This window comes from Podarcis liolepis, assembly GCF_965112155.1.
Source record: "Podarcis liolepis genome assembly, chromosome: 1".
Lineage (NCBI taxonomy): Eukaryota > Metazoa > Chordata > Lepidosauria > Squamata > Lacertidae > Podarcis > Podarcis liolepis.
The window spans coordinates 68,960,063-68,977,981 of NC_139554.1; the positions used below are offsets into that span (position 1 = coordinate 68,960,063).

Genomic DNA, 17,919 nt, shown 5'->3' on the forward strand with positions numbered 1-17,919 from the left:
TATTTGAGAGAGGCTCTAAAAGAGAGTTTCCCTCCCAAGTGGTGAAATCCTGTATACGTGCTACTTGTGTTCTGAAAGGGGGATTACCCCACCTCTTTCTTCTAGTTTTAAGTGAGGAGGGTGATTTTAAGTCTAATGGTAAATGATGTTTTGTGGTAACTTTTGAGTTTGTGAGTACACCTGTGTTCCAGTCTATTCTGGAAGGAGAAGTTAACCAAATGTTTCTGCTGCAAAAGCCTAGTTGAGCACAACTGCTCTCTCAAGCTAAAATGCAGTGTATGTATTTCATTAAGCGTATGCCTATAAAAGTATGGTGTTCATTCTAAGAAAAAATATTTGAGCCCAGTTTTAACTTTGATTTGGTTGGACAGAAGAGTTATTGTAAGGCTCCTGATATCAGTCCCTATAAGACTTCATGGCCTCTTTTGTTAGAAAATGCCCCCCCTCCCCCTTGTTTCACTCTGCCTCTTTCAGTTGTTTTCTCCCTTCTTACTTCTGTGCTAGGTAAATTTACTCCCGAGTAAGCTTCCTTTAAAGGAAACTGCAAAGAGGGGAGGGGGCAACACTTGTGTATTCCCTTTAAAAAAATCAAATCTAGGGCTGCTTTAACTGTGCTTTATAAGAGATCCTCTCAGGAGTATAGATGTTTCCTTTCCCAGCTGTAAATCTGTACTTAAATGTGTATGCCTCTTTGGTAGTACAAATCTTGCTGCGAAATCTTGCTGTGAACCCTATATTTTGGAGGGTTGGACTAGATGACCCCAGGGTCCCTTTCAACTCTCCCAATTTGTGGCTGTGTGGAAGACCATGTGTCTGCAAGCATTGGAGGGTAATTCTTAAATTCTGGTGTGGTAATGGAGTTGAAATTCAGCCTAGCTTTGCTCTTTAGTTTTAAAAGGTGAGAGGTGAAGCCCAACTGGTAATATCAAGCATTTGAGTGATTACAGTGTTTATCATTTTGTCTACTATTTAAAAATCAGACTTAAAAGTCTACTCAAAGTTTAAGCACATAAAAATGAATAATCAAGTAGAATTAGCCTTCACCATTCCTGTAAATAAAGGGCAGTAAATAATAATATTAATAATAATAATAATAATATTTTTTTGTCTGCAAATGGTAAGGCTGAAATGGCTGAGAATGTTAAAAAAATAATAATAATAAAGAAAAAATCCTATGAATTCTGATCCTCTGGCCATTTTCCCCATATATAAGGGCGTGGCATTGTTCCGCGAATGGCCAGAGGGATATTAGCCCTTTCCTGTACATAAAGGAAGCAGTCTTTTGCTTGGGCTGAAATTGCTAGCTTTGGTGAATACTTAAATTGCTGAGTTTCTCTTTTTTGTTTAAAATCAAACCCTGTTTTCAAAATCTACTCCTTACCCTTCCTTTCCCTTATTCATATGGTAATTTAGCCAAAGGATGCAACATTTTCAATAGTATAAAAGGTTTGCTGAGACATGAACTCTGCACATGCACAGAGGCTAGATCAGCTAAAGAAGAGAGAGAGAGGAAGGGGGGAACTGTAAGGGGGGAGAGGAGGTTTCTTCCAAAAAAAAAGAAAAGAAAAGAAAACTTGGAACCATTGAGGGAAATCACCCTTAATCTGTCTTTGCTCCAGGGCTACTTAAGACAAAAGGCTAAAAAACAAAACAAAACAAAAGAAAACAACAACTAGCCCATCAAAAGTCAAGAGCTTTCCAGGTTCCAAATCTTAACATGCCAAATTCTTTTCACAGGTAAATATCAAAGCATTCCCCCCTCAATGGGAATTTTAGGAACAGCATTTCCTGACAGGCTTCTCACATGAAATAATTTTCCCTTTTAACAGGATATGTGAACCCCGATAACAAAGTGTTTGTCCCTTTTTCCTCTCTCACATGAAATAATTTTCCCTTTTAACAGGATATGTGAACCCCGATAACAAAGTGTTTGTCCCTTTTTCCTCCCACAGCAACTTTCTGTTCTGTGAAACAAGTCTGAATCCCTGCTATATTAGTGACTTCCATCTCTTTGTGGCTTTGACACTTTTTTTAAAGTTACAAATAATCTGTTTTCATTTATTTAATCTGTTTCTCCATGATGTCTATGAAGTTAATCGAAGCACAACCAAACATTGTTTGTGGAATGGTATTTGTTTACCTTTTTGCCTGAGCATTTCTTATTAATTCTGTCATTTTGGCTAGTGCAAGGTACCTGCACAACTTTAAATTGCCATTCATTTTTCTTGGTATTAACTCATTTCCCAGTATTAACATTACAGTTGATGTTGTCACATCAAGAAACACTATTTTATTTTCATTTGGGATGTTAGAATGCCAAAACAGATTACTTCAGGTTACTTATTAATTGTGTGTTTTAGCATTTATTTATTTGGTTCCTCATAGGTCATTTTGTGTGTGTGTGTTTTACTTTGGGGACATGTTCATCACATGTTGAAAGTCAGTTTCATGAAGTTCTTTTATCAAATAGCACATGGTGAATTTAAAGTTTTTTCCATTTTTTTCAGTCTAGTAGTAATCTGCGTGGTTTTGATAATATATTTAATAATAATTCTTTTCTAAATCTGATGTCTTTGTGTCAAGTTTGTTTTCATCTGACTGGTAATCTAATTTTTTGCTTTCTTTTGTATTTTTTAACCTTTGTATTTTTTACAGTTCTCTTTCTCTCCAAAGTGAAGGAAAGCAAACGAACTTGGCAGATAATAACAGTAGTTATAGGAAAATGTGATAATAATATTGGAATGAAAGAAACGCTTAATTCGCTAAGATTTTTATTATTTGCAGCTTCCAACAGAAACCGAAGGACATCCTTTTTGCCTTTTGCCCCCTCCCTTTTCTAACTGTCTTTAAGCCCCAAAACCCTGCCCCTTACAGGATATCACCTATACAGATGTGCAATGATGAAAAGCAGCAACAACCCCTCAACTCAGTTCTTCCGTCATCACAAGACACCAGAGTTTTCAAGTGCCCACAGCTATCTCTTTCAAAGGATATAGACTGCCAGGGGAGTGGGCCTGACAAAGGGGGGTGGAGTTGACTTGCAAGGACATCTTTTCACTTGAACCTCAAGCCTCTGCGCTCCAGGATTCAAAAGATACATGCGTAAAAGATCACAATTGTGTCAAGATATGCAACTGATATTTAATTAGTTTGTTTTGTATTATGTGTTATTATGTAAGAATGTTGAAATGTGTCTGACAGTGTGATTTCCACAAAGGGGGGCATTTTTTTGTTTAACCGTTTTATGTTTAATGTCTTATTGCATTTTATACTTTCTAATAGCTCACACTATTGTGTAGTCCAATGTTTAGATAACCACATTTCATTGTCCCACCTGGCACTCTGCCAACTTTCCCTATCCACTTTAAAATGTGCTAAAACTTGCTTTACCAAGGAGAAGCTTATAAGATACATGAAGGTGCATATGCTTTGGTTTAGCAGGAATGATCCCTTATAGAGTTAAATTGTCTTATTTCGACAAAGTGCCCTTTTAAGAACGGTTTTCCTTTAACAGACTGGTTTGAAAGGTTGAGAACCATGGGCACCTAAATTCAAATTGGACTCAGTTTGAATTGGGCAAGTGTATCCAGGCTGCAATTAGCTTTTTGGTCCTTAAAGTGCAAGTTAGCAACTTCTCAGGATGCAAGACCAGAGCCTGTAATAATAATAAGAAATCCCATGGATTTTGGCCAAGGCGAAGATATTTCTCTCAGGACGTGTCCGAAACCTGTGCCAGCTGTGGTGGGTACCAGGCTACATGATAAATATGAAAGCCCTAAGTAGATTCAGCAGGGATTGCCACTACTGCGACACCATGCCGATGTGAGACCACAGAAGAGCTACCTTGACACCTGAGAACACACAAATGGGTGGGGGGGGGGAAGCAAACTGCACTTTTCAGTCATTAGTGGACCTTCCTGCCTAAATGCAAAGCATAGATCACTATTGAGAAAATATTTCTTCCAAGGTGCTAGAATACCACAAGTAACTGAGCAGTGCACTGTTACACCATTATATTTCCATGCAAATATCCTTAAAGTAGCATGATATCCAAGTCCCTTTCAGGTTCACATGGACACACACATCTGGGACGGAGAATACCAGGTTATTATTTACCACCTTAAATTGTGCGGAGAAAAGGATTGCAAAGTAGCCACCTTTGCAATCTTATCTCCGAAGGGGGGAACTGTAGCAGGAACCCCCCCCACCCCAATCATTCTGTTTGCACAAACTTCACACACACTCACACTCATGCACTACATATGCCACATTTCTGTTATAAATTCATAGAAAATCAACCATACATCGGATTTGCACTGTTCCATTTTTATTTTACTCCATATGACAATGACTATCAAAGGGGGGTGGTGATTCTGGGCAGCCATAATCCCTTCACCATCCCAGCACATCCACAGGAGCCCTGCCCAGTTGCTATGTCAACCCTGATAATCCCAGACAGAAGACAATCAAAATCATAAAGAACAGTGGATTCACCACAGGCTGAAACAAAGGACGGTGATCAGATCTTCCCTCTGGGGGCAGGAAACTGCAAACTCCCCATTGTCACCTGGAAAGTACTCATGGGGAGGGGGAAAGGAGGAACCAGCTGGGTGACTGGACACTCAGGTTACCACCACAACTCCTCCCTCAACCCCTCCTTTCTGTAATGTATGCATGATGTCAACCCCTCCTTTCTGTAATGTATGCATGATGTTTCTGGGGGTGGGCTTGACCTAGAGGAGGGGAATTTCAAAAGTTTTTATAAGGTCTTGCAGCCCATTGTTCTGGGTCTTTCCTCTCTCCTGCAAGTGAGGGGAACACCCTGATGCATCAGATCAATAAAGGCCAAGCCTACAGGCTGCTGTTTTGCTCCATGTTATCCTGGTTGGTGTCTTTGTTTTGTCCAAGAGAGCCCTCAGATTTTTCCGTTAACAACACAAATCTGCAACCACTGCTGGTGTGGAAAAACATTTGCACAAGAGAATAGCAAGGAATATAATGACTGGGGGGAAATGAGATGTGTGGAAATGTGCATACAGAAAAACTGCATCTAAATGAGCCAATTGCGATGGAAGGTTTCCATCTGGAAGCTCCCTTAGTATAGGCAGAAGTCTGAAGAGTGACTTCATGGGGAAAGTGCTCACTTTGTAAGGTCAATATATCAAGCTGGGAAATATCCCAGGGAAAGATCCATGAAAGCATAAGTATTGATGTGGAGAGCTACATCTTAACTAAATGTAGCAACCACTGGACACCCAACTATTTCCATCTTTCATTATATGAGTCCATTCCACAGCCCCTGTAGAAGAGATTCTGTTGGATAAAGCATAATACCATAGCCAGTGAGGTGGTGTTAAGAGAAGCCAGAATTGTCATTCATTGTATCAATAATTTTAGTTCTCTTGCACAGTTTTGTGCAAGTTTACTCATAAATACTAAGTCCCATGATGTTCAATGGATATGTAGCAGGGATAGGGAAGCTTTGGCTCTCCAGATGTTAATAAAGGTAAGGTAAAGGACCCCTGACAGTCAAGTCCAGTCACAAACAACTCTGGGGTTGTGGCGCTCATTTCACTTTCCTGACGGAGGGAGCTGATGTTTGTCTGCAGACAGTTTTTTCCGGGTCTTGTGGCCAGCATGACTAAGCCACTTCTGGTGAAACCAGAGCAGTGCACGGAAACGCCGTTTAGCTTCCCGCCAGAGCAGTACCTATTTACATATCTACTTGCACTTTGACATGCTTTCAAACTGCTAGGTTGGCAGGAGCTGGGATTGAACAACGGGAGCTCGACTTTACCCCTGGAGGCACATATTTGAATTTGTACATGAATAGCAACTTTGGTCTTTCCCATTCATACCAGCAGATGTCCCCTTTTATGTTTGTCCTCATCTTCTAATTTGTTGCTTTTCTTGTGCCAATTAAGTGCTGACAGGGCATGAGCACAGACAGCTGTATGCACACCTGGTTGTTGCTTTTAAAAATAAAATTCCCTGCCTATGAAGTGTGCAAAAGTACACAAGAGGCATTTGTAAATTCTCAGGATGCAATTTGGCACTTTTCTGGTTTTGTGTGAATTTGAGGGAGGGAGGGAGGGAGGGCGCACATTTTGCATGGGGATCCTGATTCTGGCCCCCACACAAGTTGGTGGAACATGCATAAGCCTATTACGCCCTCATTCTGCCCTCTTCTGGGTCCTAAAGGCCCTGTGTATCAGCAGTCACACATCAATTGGATGTGCACAAAATGGTCATCATCTGTATATATGGTGGTCAGCAAAGCTGGAAATAGTTATGAGCACAGCCAGAAAAGAAATGAAAGTATTGAGGAAGCGGGCATGGAAAGGGAAGTATCATAAAGGGGCAAATGAGCTGCCTACTCAAAAACCCACTGAAACAAGTCACCTATGACCCTGAGCAGTTTGGAACCTGACCTACCCCCAATTTATTGGATTATCCCCATATCAGGTAAACCCAAATTTACAAAGGGAAAAACATTGAGATTGTGTTGTTTGAGTTAACTTCATGCAGACTACACAAATTAACTGGGGATGCAGACAGCTGCAAACACAATAAAATCCCATGTAGACAAGCCCATTGTTAGGTGAGCCTCAATTTCTCTTGGGTTCTCTGCAAAGGCACGTGGCTCTCCATTTCATTAATTAAAGGTTAATCAGAATCACCAGCTTCTTGACTCAATGACACCCCACCCTGGGCCAGCCTCTTATTTTGAAGGATGGGCTGTCCTGCAATGCTCCTTGAACTAGTCTCTCATAATCACAAGTAGCATTCTGCGTCTGGTGCAATCCACCCTAGAAAGGGCACTTTTCAGGTCAGGAAAAGAATGGAGCACAGAGGTGGGTCTGGCTTTGTGGTAGAATCAGCTCCACAGGGAAGCTGCCCTTTTTTAAAGTCACATTTGAATAGAAGAACGATCTGTAGCAAGGAAACAGGACCTGGAATAAATAAGCACAAAGCACATTTCCTAGAAAAAATGTGTTTAAGTACAGGTTGTAATCTTATGTGTGGTCTGACCTTTAAAGTTAGAGCACCCATGGTGGATGAAGAAAATAATCTAACTGACCAAGGAAGAGTACAATAATTGCACAATAAATTACCTATATGTTAGGAAGGATTCTTCCTAAGAGGACAAGCTGCCCCAATCCCACAAGGAATGAAAAAAGCTTAGGTTATGTTGTTTCTTCTTGCCAAAGCAACAAAAGGAGCTAAACAAAAATGCAAACTATTTTAATTGATCCCGCCTGGCTCCCTGGGGGATGATGTGTTCCTCGGCTTGCAGACAACGGAACCAAGGAAGTTGTCCCATATTCATCTGCCGATTGTCTACTCAGAAACGTGGAATGCACTGAGCACTAGCAAAAATGAGATCAGAGATTGGCTTGGAAGCATCTGAAGACAAATGCCTGCAAACTGGAGTCTCATACAGTAGTGCAGAGGCCAGGGAATCTCATTTTACTGTGGATTAGCTCTTTAAATCAATTGCTTTTCTTTTTCTTTATGAAGTGTTAGCTATGTGTATGTCATTGTGCACGCATTAGAAAAACCAGAAGAAAACTAATGCACGTGAGGGCTCCCAAGATGATGGAAGGAGGCCAAAGGAACAGGAATGAAGAAAATAACAAATCAATTATTATTTCCAAGTATTTGCACATGCTCAAAGATGAATACTTTTACACCAAGTTAGAGCAGCTGTAATTGACATTATAGAATGGGCTGCACAACCAGTGATCCAAGCATGGATTGTGAGGTGTTTAGCAACCCCCACTTCCATGTTTGCAGTCCTAGGCAGGCAGCAAAAAGCAGAAAGTTTATCACGCCCCTTGTAAGCCACAACCTATGCAAGTCTATTCTATAGAGCAGGGGTGGCTTTCCAGATGTTTTTGAATTCCAGCTTCCATCATCCCTATTAGCCATACTGGCTGGAGCTAATGGGAGTTGGAGTGCAGTCACTTTAAATTATTTATATAGTTAAATACAATACTCAAGTACTAGGCTGTTAAAAATACTAGTGCTTAACAGAAAGATGTAGTTCAATAAAACTGTATACCGTTACTATTAATAACTACCCTCCTATCCTGTACAATCTACTGCTAGTATGCCCTGCTATCCTATACAATGGAAGATGCACTCTTCCATTGCCTCCTGAGACAGACGGGTGCCAATTACGGTAACTTTTCCTATATATATTCCAATAGTTAAATAGCCTCACTCTGTCTAATAGTAGGACCAATGCTGCCAACAAAGTCCAGCCTTTATTTGCAGAAAATGATCTAACTGGGAATTAGCATCCTCAAACATTTTGCAAACCTGTAATAAGGGATTGGTCCCTACTAAAAACTGGAAAGCCAAACTCAAGCAAAGCTTGAAACACAGAGGAAGTGAGAAAGGAAGCTTGTGGGTATTTGTTTCTTCTCCCTCTCCCTCCACCCCACTACAGCCAAGAAATACAGAGAACTAGCTTTAGCCAGGTTGTGTTACTGAGGGCTCACCCAGACTTCTTTTCATGCCCCCTCTCTAAGCACAGGTCTGTGGAAAACCCAAATTGCCGTTTGTTCCATTTAGTGTTAAGGAGCAGGGGAAATGCCAGGAAAGAGCACTCAGACATGGCACTTTAAAGCGCAGGCCTGTGCCTAGAATGTAGGGCAAAAGGTACGTGTGGGTGAGCCCTGGATCACCACACCCCCTACACACACACACACACACACACACACGTTAAACAGAGAAAATTAATACAGAGATTAGTGCCTCTGAGGGTACAAAAAGTGCTTTCTCCTAATCAGGGTGTGCGCACCCCCTATTCCTTGAGTCCTGACGAGTCGGTTCGTAGTAACTAGCAAAGTTAAGATGGTAATTCCCTACCTCAGATGCTTCAGAGATTATTGGAATGGCATCTTGTTCCTCATGTTGCTGCTTGAGGCCAATTCATGTTGCTGCTTGAGGCCAATGAGCAATATAAAAGCCAGGAGTTCTGTGAAACTTAACTGCAAAATGTGGACTCCTGTCCAATCAGCAGCCACACTGTCTTCCCCAGAAGGAGATAAGAGGAGTACTGACTCTTTTCTGCCGAGTCTTCCTTCCCCAAGAGCAGGTAACAGGAGCAATGTAATCACATGAAGAGCAGAATAACTCACTGTCCACCAGCAGTAGCTGGGAACAATTCCTTACATCCTGCTAGGAACTGACTGATGCTTAACCATCACTGATAAGTGCTCTTTTCATGCCTGCATATGTGATCACTGTACATAGCATGGCTGATGGCCAGGGAGTGAACATCACTGGATCCCATTGGATTTCCAATGCATGCATTGGAAAATGTCTCCAATTTATGGGATGTTCATGCACTTGCTGAAAGTGCATTTTCCCACTCTCTTCTTTGGGCGAGGAACTGCTTTCTTCCCAGGTGTGCAGCTTGATGCTTACTGAATAAGGGACCAGAAGTAGCATTTCTGAACATGAATAGCTTGCATTGTGGAGAAAACAGCTACACATGCAGCATGGCTCTAAATGTGTTCATTTAGAAGCATGTTCAGGATTTAAGCATGGGGATTGAATAGACCAAGACATTTTGTCTGTACAGCAGCTGGCACATTGGTGTGTTAAATAAATATTAAGTAGTTATAATTGGGATGAATGTATACTCTGTGTTCCCTTCATCTACTTGGAATCCAGAATATTTCTTTTCTATGGCTCTAGAACCGGGGGAGATGTTGCTTTCTGCATTCATTTCACACATGGAAGTTTTTTGTTCTCCAGCCTGAGCCTTGTTTTAAGCAGTTAATCATAATCATTTTTCCTGTTTTGTTTGTTTAGCTACAGGATGTTTAAGATTCCTTTCTTCTTTTGCTCTTTCTGCAGCTGCTCTTATTGTTTTGCCTGTGTCTCTGCTGTCTTGCGGTAGCTTTCTAGGCATTTCACAACAGGATGAAGATCAACCCCCCCATAAAGATTTTTGTTGTTTAGTTGTTTAGTCATGTCCAACTCTTTGTGACCCCATGGATCAGAGCACGCCAGGCACTCCTGTCTTCCACTGCCTCCCACAGTTTGGTCAAACTCATGCTGGTAGCTTCAAGAACACTATCCAACCATCTCGTCCTCTGTTGTCCCCTTCTCCTTGTGCCCTCCATCTTTCCCAACATCAGGGTCTTTTCTAGGGAGTCTTCTCTTCTCATGAGGTGGCCAAAGTATTGGAGCCTCAGCTTCACGATCTGTCCTTCCAATGAGCACTCAGGGCTGATTTCCTTCAGAATGGAGAGGTTTGATCTTCTTGCAGTCCATGGGACTCTCAAGAGTCTCCTCCAGCACCATAATTCAAAAGCATCAATTCTTCGGTGATCAGCCTTCTTTATGGTCCAGCTCTCACTTCCATACATCACTACTTGGAAAACCATAGCTTTAACTATATGGACCTTTGTTGGCAAGGTGATGTCTCTGCTTTTTAAGATGCTGTCTAGGTTTGTCATTGCTTTTCTCCCAAGAAGCAGGTGGAAATAAAGATTAGAAAATGGCAAAACAATGAGGGCGGAATCACAATAAACTAGATTCATTTCTGAGATTGGAAGTCCTCTCTTGACTCTTCTTTTTTGTAATTGGGTTTTATAAACAAGAATAATGTTATACAAACAAGTTTACCAAGTTTTCTCATGTCATTTGTATGTCAGAAAGACAGCATAATAAATGTAGAAAAATATCTACATCATATGTTTTATTATTAGTGGCCAGTGTATAAGCTCTTGGTTTATGGTCCAGCAGCTCTATAAGGCTACCTATCAAAGTGTTAAGCTGAACCATTTCCTTGAGAAATGACCAAGCACAAAACTGGACATTCAGCAAAGACCCAGATTCAGGAACCCAGATTGCTACAAACAGCCTAAAAAAATAGAGGGGGAGGACATACTTTGGAGGGAAAAGCAGAAAGTGTGTCCTGCTCTGCTTCCCCCACCCTTGCTTTACAGGATATGTTTCAGATGTCACAGACAGACCAGTTTCAGGCAATTGAGGAATAACCAGTCATCTCTCAACCAAATGTGGTCTGGACCAACTAGCCAATTGGCTTTTCCTGGAATGAAAAAACAGCAATGCTCTCTTTTTTTGTTGCCAGGGTTGGGAGAGAGATACAAACCTTTGGCAGCATAAAAATGTACCCTGCTCTGCCTCCTTCCATACATGTTTTTTTCCACCTGATAGCAGATAGTAAAATGGTACTGACGCCTTTTTGTGTTGAAGCTGTGCAAACACATACACATGTGCTACAAAAAACAAACAAGGGAGCACAGCAACCAGAGTGCCATCAGAAAACAGCATGGAGGATGAATTTGAAACAAGCATAGCAAATATTCTTTGTCTTATAGTTTAGATTGTTCCAGTGCTATTTTTCTAACATCTCCCTTTTTCTCTTATAATGGCAATGGTGCCCACCTGAGAAGTGCCAGAAATGAGTTCCAGCGAGTCCCTGCTGGGAAAAAAGCCCTTGATTAATTCATGAAACAAGTAAATGTAAATATGCATCAGTATGAGACCATGTAAAAGGTCCTTTCTGACCAAAAGGTGGCAGTGTTGCTCTCCCCTCTAACTCTAGGCAAGGGGGAATGTAAAAATGTCACTATCTAGTTATAGAAATATACTTTTCAGACATACAATAAGGGTAATATGACTTTTTCATGCAATCAGCATTATACTTTTAAAAATCTGGGCATGATTTGAATTCAAAAGTGGCAGTAGGAAAATATCCTAGTCAACACATACAAGCCACTATGCAATTTATCATTTACTGTCTGCTGCCATTTGCCAACTCCCCTAAAACTGGCTTTTTGGGGGGGTTGGTATTTATGTATTTATGGAATTTGTTGTGTGGCATTCTGCAAGAGAATGGCTTACTGAAGAATGATTCAGTTGAAACAATATTTTCTCTAATTAGGAAGAAGAACATGTTGGCTTTTGCAGTAATTACTGTGCATTCTTTATCAATTATTCCTTGGAAAATCAGATTGTGACCACTTTACCCTGAAACAATATTTGCAAAGTAGGATGAATCAGGGTGTTGAATCATGATCTAAAACATCTCTTGTATGATCTAAAACATCTCTTGGATAAATCACAAGACTTGCTCAAGGTGACAAAAACAACAGAAATGGCATCATGACATTTACAAAAATGAGAAAGCCCTGATTTCCAAACACCTAATCCTATGCAAACTTTCTAAAGTTAGCAAGGCAAAGTTCAACAGAGAAGTAGGGCTTATTTTTAGTCCCTGTCAAATGCTGAAGGTTACAGTTTCACACAATCCCCAACCAGCTTTGGCCTTTCCTTCTAATCCAGAATTATCTCCACCTAGAATGTTTCCCTTCATTTGTATAGTCTTGGTTGCCTCCCTTTAAGCCCTAGTTTCCTGTTTATTAGCTGCCTACCATGCAAAAGCAGCAGAGAATCTGGAAGCAGAAATCCCTGTGCTCACTTATTGCCATGTGAATGGATGCTTTGAATATATCATTCCACATGGCTTTTCAAGACATGTCTGTGTGTCATGCCAACAAGCACCAGCCTCTGAAATAGTGCAATCATGTTGTCAAGATGTGCCAAATGATGGTTGAGCACACACAGGGTCCTCCTATGCCACTCTGCCCCCGAACTCCCCCACAACCCCCCATGCAGGTTCTCATAGCTGAGCCAAGATAAGCCGCTTGACTTTCCAAAGATGGCTGACCTCTCATCAACACATCAGCCATCTTTGTCCCTCGGCATAGGAATGATTTTTACTACATCACCTTATCTGGAAAAGTTTTGCATTACTTGGGTCTATGCTGGCTTTTCTCTCAGCTCCATCACCATACTGCAGGTAAGGAGGTCCTATTTTCTATAATAAACAAGGGAGTGGTTTGTTACAGAACTTTCCATCACATGCTATATGGAAGAAGTGTGTGTGATTGTTTGAACGTGTTTGCAAGGGTGAAAATTAGAAAATGTGACATCCACCTTCAGTCTGAAGTTGTACTGGCCATATTTGTACCTCCTTCTTCCATGTAATGTGTAGTAGACCAGATGTGTAGCTCTCTTAGGTGCCAGAGGTTCTTTCCGTTTGTAGACTCTGTGCTTGTTGCTTAATTCATAGCACGTTTTAGCCACCGCTGACACCATGTCACTTTAAATAGTCTGGCTTTTTAGATGTTTTAATTCTACTGTCTCTGCCTCTATAAACATGATTGTTTCCTCCTGATGAAATCAAGTGCCTCTCAGACAGGAAGTGTTCCCATTCCACTATGGGTTCATTGTGACCTCTCTTTGCAGCCTATTTTCCAAGTCATCAAAACAACTTTAAAAGGTGCATTTGAAACAAGTTTCTTTTAAACTTTTCCCAAAGCACAGTTCTCTGTAAAATCTGCATGTGGGTATGCTGACAGTTGGTGACTGTGGTGGGCTGATGCACACAACCAGTTCGCCCAGTAGAAAAGAATGCTGACCTTCCCCTCCCCCCAAAAAATAGTCAAAATGTAATGCTATTAATTGGCCTTAAATCTGGCTATATATACACTCTGAAAGAGGTACGGTAATACCCCTGCTGAATCATTATTGTATTTATGAGGATGAGGAACCGAACCCTTGCCTTACCTTCTTTGTGTGCCAAGGCAGAATTTTTATATACAAGGCCAGTAGTAATAAATATGTTATTATTTTTCAAAAAAGAAACTCTGTAATAATACAGCTGTTGGGGAAGGTGATCATAATGATGATGTTTGTGACACGGCCAATGTGTTTAGTAGCTGGAGTTTATATAGGGAAGGAGGAGTCACCTATCATCACATCATTTATCAGGCTGTTTATTGCCTTGGGTGACACATGTGCTTGTTTAGTTAGCGCTGGTGTGCAGCCTAGATTATTTCTTTGGCTCTGGCTCTAGAGCAGAAAAAGCAAAATGTCTCAATTTTCAAAATAACCATATGGAGTAACTAAGGCCCAGGTGTATGTGTTTACACACACCCATACATGTATGTGTGTATTTTAAGTCCTATTTCCCTTGTTTTATTGCTTTTCTTTATCTTTCTAATGTTCATAGGTGTTTACTACAGCAATGTACAGAGAGATGCACAGTTGCTTTTTTGATTGATTAGCTCTTTTGTGAGGGTTACCTTATCCCACACTTCCTTCAACTACAAGGTAATCTAGAATCAAGGGTGGCGCTGTGCTCTAAACCACTGAGTCCCTTGGGCTTGCTGATATGAAGGTCGGCAGTCTGAATCCGTGTGATGGGGTGAGCTTCCGTTGCTCTGTCCCAGCTTCTGCCAACCTAGCAGTTCAAAAGCACACCAGTGGAAGTAGATAAATAGGTACCCCTGCGGTGGGAAGGTAAATAGAGTTTCTGTACGCTCTGGCTTCCGTCACGGTGTTCCGTTGCACCATAAGTGGTATAGCTGGTATACCATAAGTGGTATACCATAAGTGGTATAGCTGGAAAGAAAGGGTACAATTCTGTCTTTGAACAAACGCTGGCTCCCTCAGCTTGAAGCGAGATGAGCACCATACCCCATAGATGCCTTTGACTGGACTTAACCGTCCAGGGGTCAATTACCTTTACCTTTTACCTTACTTTTACCTAATATGGAATCATAGAATCATAGAATAGAATCATAGAATCATAGAGTTGGAAGAGACCACAAGGGCCATCGAGTCCAACCCCCTGCCAAGCAGGAAACACCATCAGAGCACTCCTGACATATGGTTGTCAAGCCTCTGCTTAAAGACCTCCAAAGAAGGAGACTCCACCACACTCCTTGGCAGCAAATTCCACTGTCGAACAGCTCTTACTGTCAGGAAGTTCTTCCTAATGTTTAGGTGGAATCTTCTTTCTTGTAGTTTGGATCCATTGCTCCGTGTCCGCTTCTCTGGAGCAGCAGAAAACAACCTTTCTCCCTCCTCTATGTGACATCCTTTTATATATTTGAAATTGTGGAGTTGGAAGGGACCCCAAAGGAATCACAGCTAAAGAATCCCAGAGAGGAGACCATCCAACCTCTGTTTAACCTTGCACCCACCCACATACATGAAGGTAAGTTCACCACCTTCTACTATCAAACAGCTCTTACCACCAGAAACCTCTTCCTAATGCTTAGTCAGAATCCTGTTTCTTGTTGGTTGAATCCATTGGTTCATTGTTTTTTTTTGCTAAGGAACAGCAAAAAACAATCTTGCCCCATCTTCCATGGGAAAGCCCTTAAGTTATTTTAAAATGGCTATCATTTCACCTCTCAGTCTTCTCCAGACTAAACAGACCCAACTCCCTTAACCAGGAGCAACACATTTCCCCAGAACTGTCATATGGTTTTGTATGAAGGTAATAAATGCCACTTAAGAGTGCTGCTGTTTGAGTAATGGGCAATAAGAAATCTCTTCCACATTCATTTGCATAGGAAATAAAAGGATGCTATACCGTGTCAAACTTGTCTCTTCTGGAAGTTCCTTGTATAACTCTTCTATGATAGCTAAGTCTTTCTGCTAATGCCACATCCCACACAGCATTAAACCAGAGCCATGGGTCTTTCTGATTGATTTTTCCATTGCTGGGCTATCACCAGGCATGCTGCAGTCAGGAAAAAAAACAACCATTAATACTTTAAAATCCTTAAGACAACTTGAGGTAAAGTCCAGTGTGAGGAGTGTTAATGCTGGATTATGCTGCAGGGGTTGTTTAGTGGTAATAGAAATAGCTGTGAAAACATTGATCCAAAATTTTTGTACAATAATACATTCCATCTATACATGCATATCACATCCAGTCTTCCCACAGCTTTTTCAACACAGAACTTTAGTTAGTCTTATTGATGTCCAATAGCACTGAAAAAAATTGAATCAACTAAAAACAAATAAAATATGCTAGGTGACAGGTATAGTAATTAGCAATATATTTTGTTCCCTGACAGCAAACACATTTTTCCTGATTTACTAAACTGCAGAGAATCCTTTGATTTCCTTGGTTCTGTCTTTACCGGAACATCAGTAATCATAACTTTTCTTCTGTAAGGTACTAAATAGTGGCAAATCCTTACAATTCCTATGTAGCTGTCATTTTAAGTACACTCACTTGGGAGTCCCAAATGAACGCAGTAGGGCTTACTTTTGAGGAAATCTGCATAGGATTGGGCCTTGCATTTTGTAGGTCCCTGGCAATTTTCACAGAGCATTTGTCACCTTTCCCTGAAATATATTTTTGTCTGAAAGAATATGCTAAAAGGGTGGGGAACCTTTTTGGCCAGGTGTATGTCCCCACCCCTTATATTCAATACCAGAAATACATATCCTCTTGAAGTGAAAAATGGCATCCAGCTACTTGTGTGTCTGCAAGGCATCACCACAAATGGTGGGTGGGGCAGATTTGGGAAGTAACTCTACCCTGGATCATCTGTTCATAGCATTAAGGGATTTTCAATGAACAAATCTAGCTCTACCAAAAGCCAGATCTGAAGAGAGATTTTGTGTGTGTGTGTGTTTTCCAACCCAGAATCTCTGAGGGCACTTAGTGGAGAGGCAGAAGCAACAGCAAAACATGTAGATTAGAAAATACTGCTGTCCTGACCCAGCAAGGGCAGAAGTTCAGACTCCCAGGATTTATACCAGGCCTGGCCAATCCATAGGCTACACACTGCCTGCCAATTGCAGTGAGTGATCTTGCATACCCCTATTTCACTCTGCGCCTGAAGATGACTCTGAGGTCTGAGAGCACAGTCCCAGGAAGTTGTCACTACGCTATATCCCAGCCTCCAGCATGCTATGGAGTCTCACCCCAGAGTTCCCATGTTAGCTTCAGCAGTGAAGGAGCAGCAGTTTGACAGGAAGAAATTAAGCAGGCACTGCTTTTCCTGGCATGCACATAAATTGAGGGAGAAACCTTCACCTGCTTAATTTCTGTGTGTCAGGCTGCTGTTATAAAGGCATAGCTGCAGAGCCAGTAAAAAAAAGTTGGCAACCCCATATGGGATGAAGGGGGGAAGGTGAAATGCACAAGCCAAAACCTGGGAGTGTCTGACAAAGGGTGCCTGAAATTAAACAGATCTGGGAAATTCCATCCCTTGACGTCCCGCAAAGGAAAAACAAAAAAACAAAATAAAATACAAAGATCATATCATAATTAAACTGGTAAAAGGGGAGCAAAGAGCAATTCTGCTGGAGTTTGCCACTTTAGTTGGTGTTTTTGGAACATATTAGGAGCACTTCCACGTTGGTGTTGTACTGTATTGTCTTCTGGGGAAAAAATACAAAATGGAGCAGGGGTATTTGTGACATACTAAGTGGTATTGAGTTCAAGTTGCATCAAGCAATAGGAAACAACAATAGGAAAAGAACATTTTGGGGCTTTTCAGTTTACAGAATAAAAGGAGGTAAAACCAGGGCATGATAGTTGTTTAACAAATGATTCATGGTGTGGGGAAAGTAGGAAGAAAACCATTTTTCTTTGTTTCTCATAATACTAGGAGTGGTAGTCAACTAAATTCTACTCAGAGCAGACCCATTTAAATCAATGAACCTAAATTAGTCATGCCCATTAACCTGAATGGGTCCACTCTGGGTAGGATTCATGGTGAGTACCACCCTAGGACTCCAGGCCTTGCAGCTGAAAGATTGAGAATGCTGCAGCTTAGTCGCAGAGCATCTGCTTTGTATGCAGATTTCCCCAGGTTCACTCATCTGCAGGTATGACTGGGAGGGTCCCCTGCCTGAAACCCTGGACAGGCACAGCCGGTCAGTGCAGACAATACTGAGTTAGACAGATGGACCAATGGCCTGACTCAGTATAAGGCAGCGTAACATGTTCCTAATGTTGGAAGATTCAGGATACACGAAAGGAAGTACTTTTCCATCGAAGGACTCCACCAAGCACTATTTAAAATATTGGAAGAACATTACAAGCACTTTCTC

At 41.2% G+C, this 17,919-nt stretch overlaps 1 long non-coding RNA gene across 1 annotated transcript in view; it reads right to left on the reverse strand.

The window, feature by feature from the left end:
- Positions 1-17,919, reverse strand: part of LOC310695149 — a 62,311-nt gene that overhangs the window by 30,919 nt on the left and 13,473 nt on the right. Inside the window, exon 3 of the long non-coding RNA XR_014519950.1 lies at positions 15,437-15,586. This is a non-coding gene — a long non-coding RNA (uncharacterized lncRNA). The remainder of the gene's footprint in view (positions 1-15,436; positions 15,587-17,919) is intronic.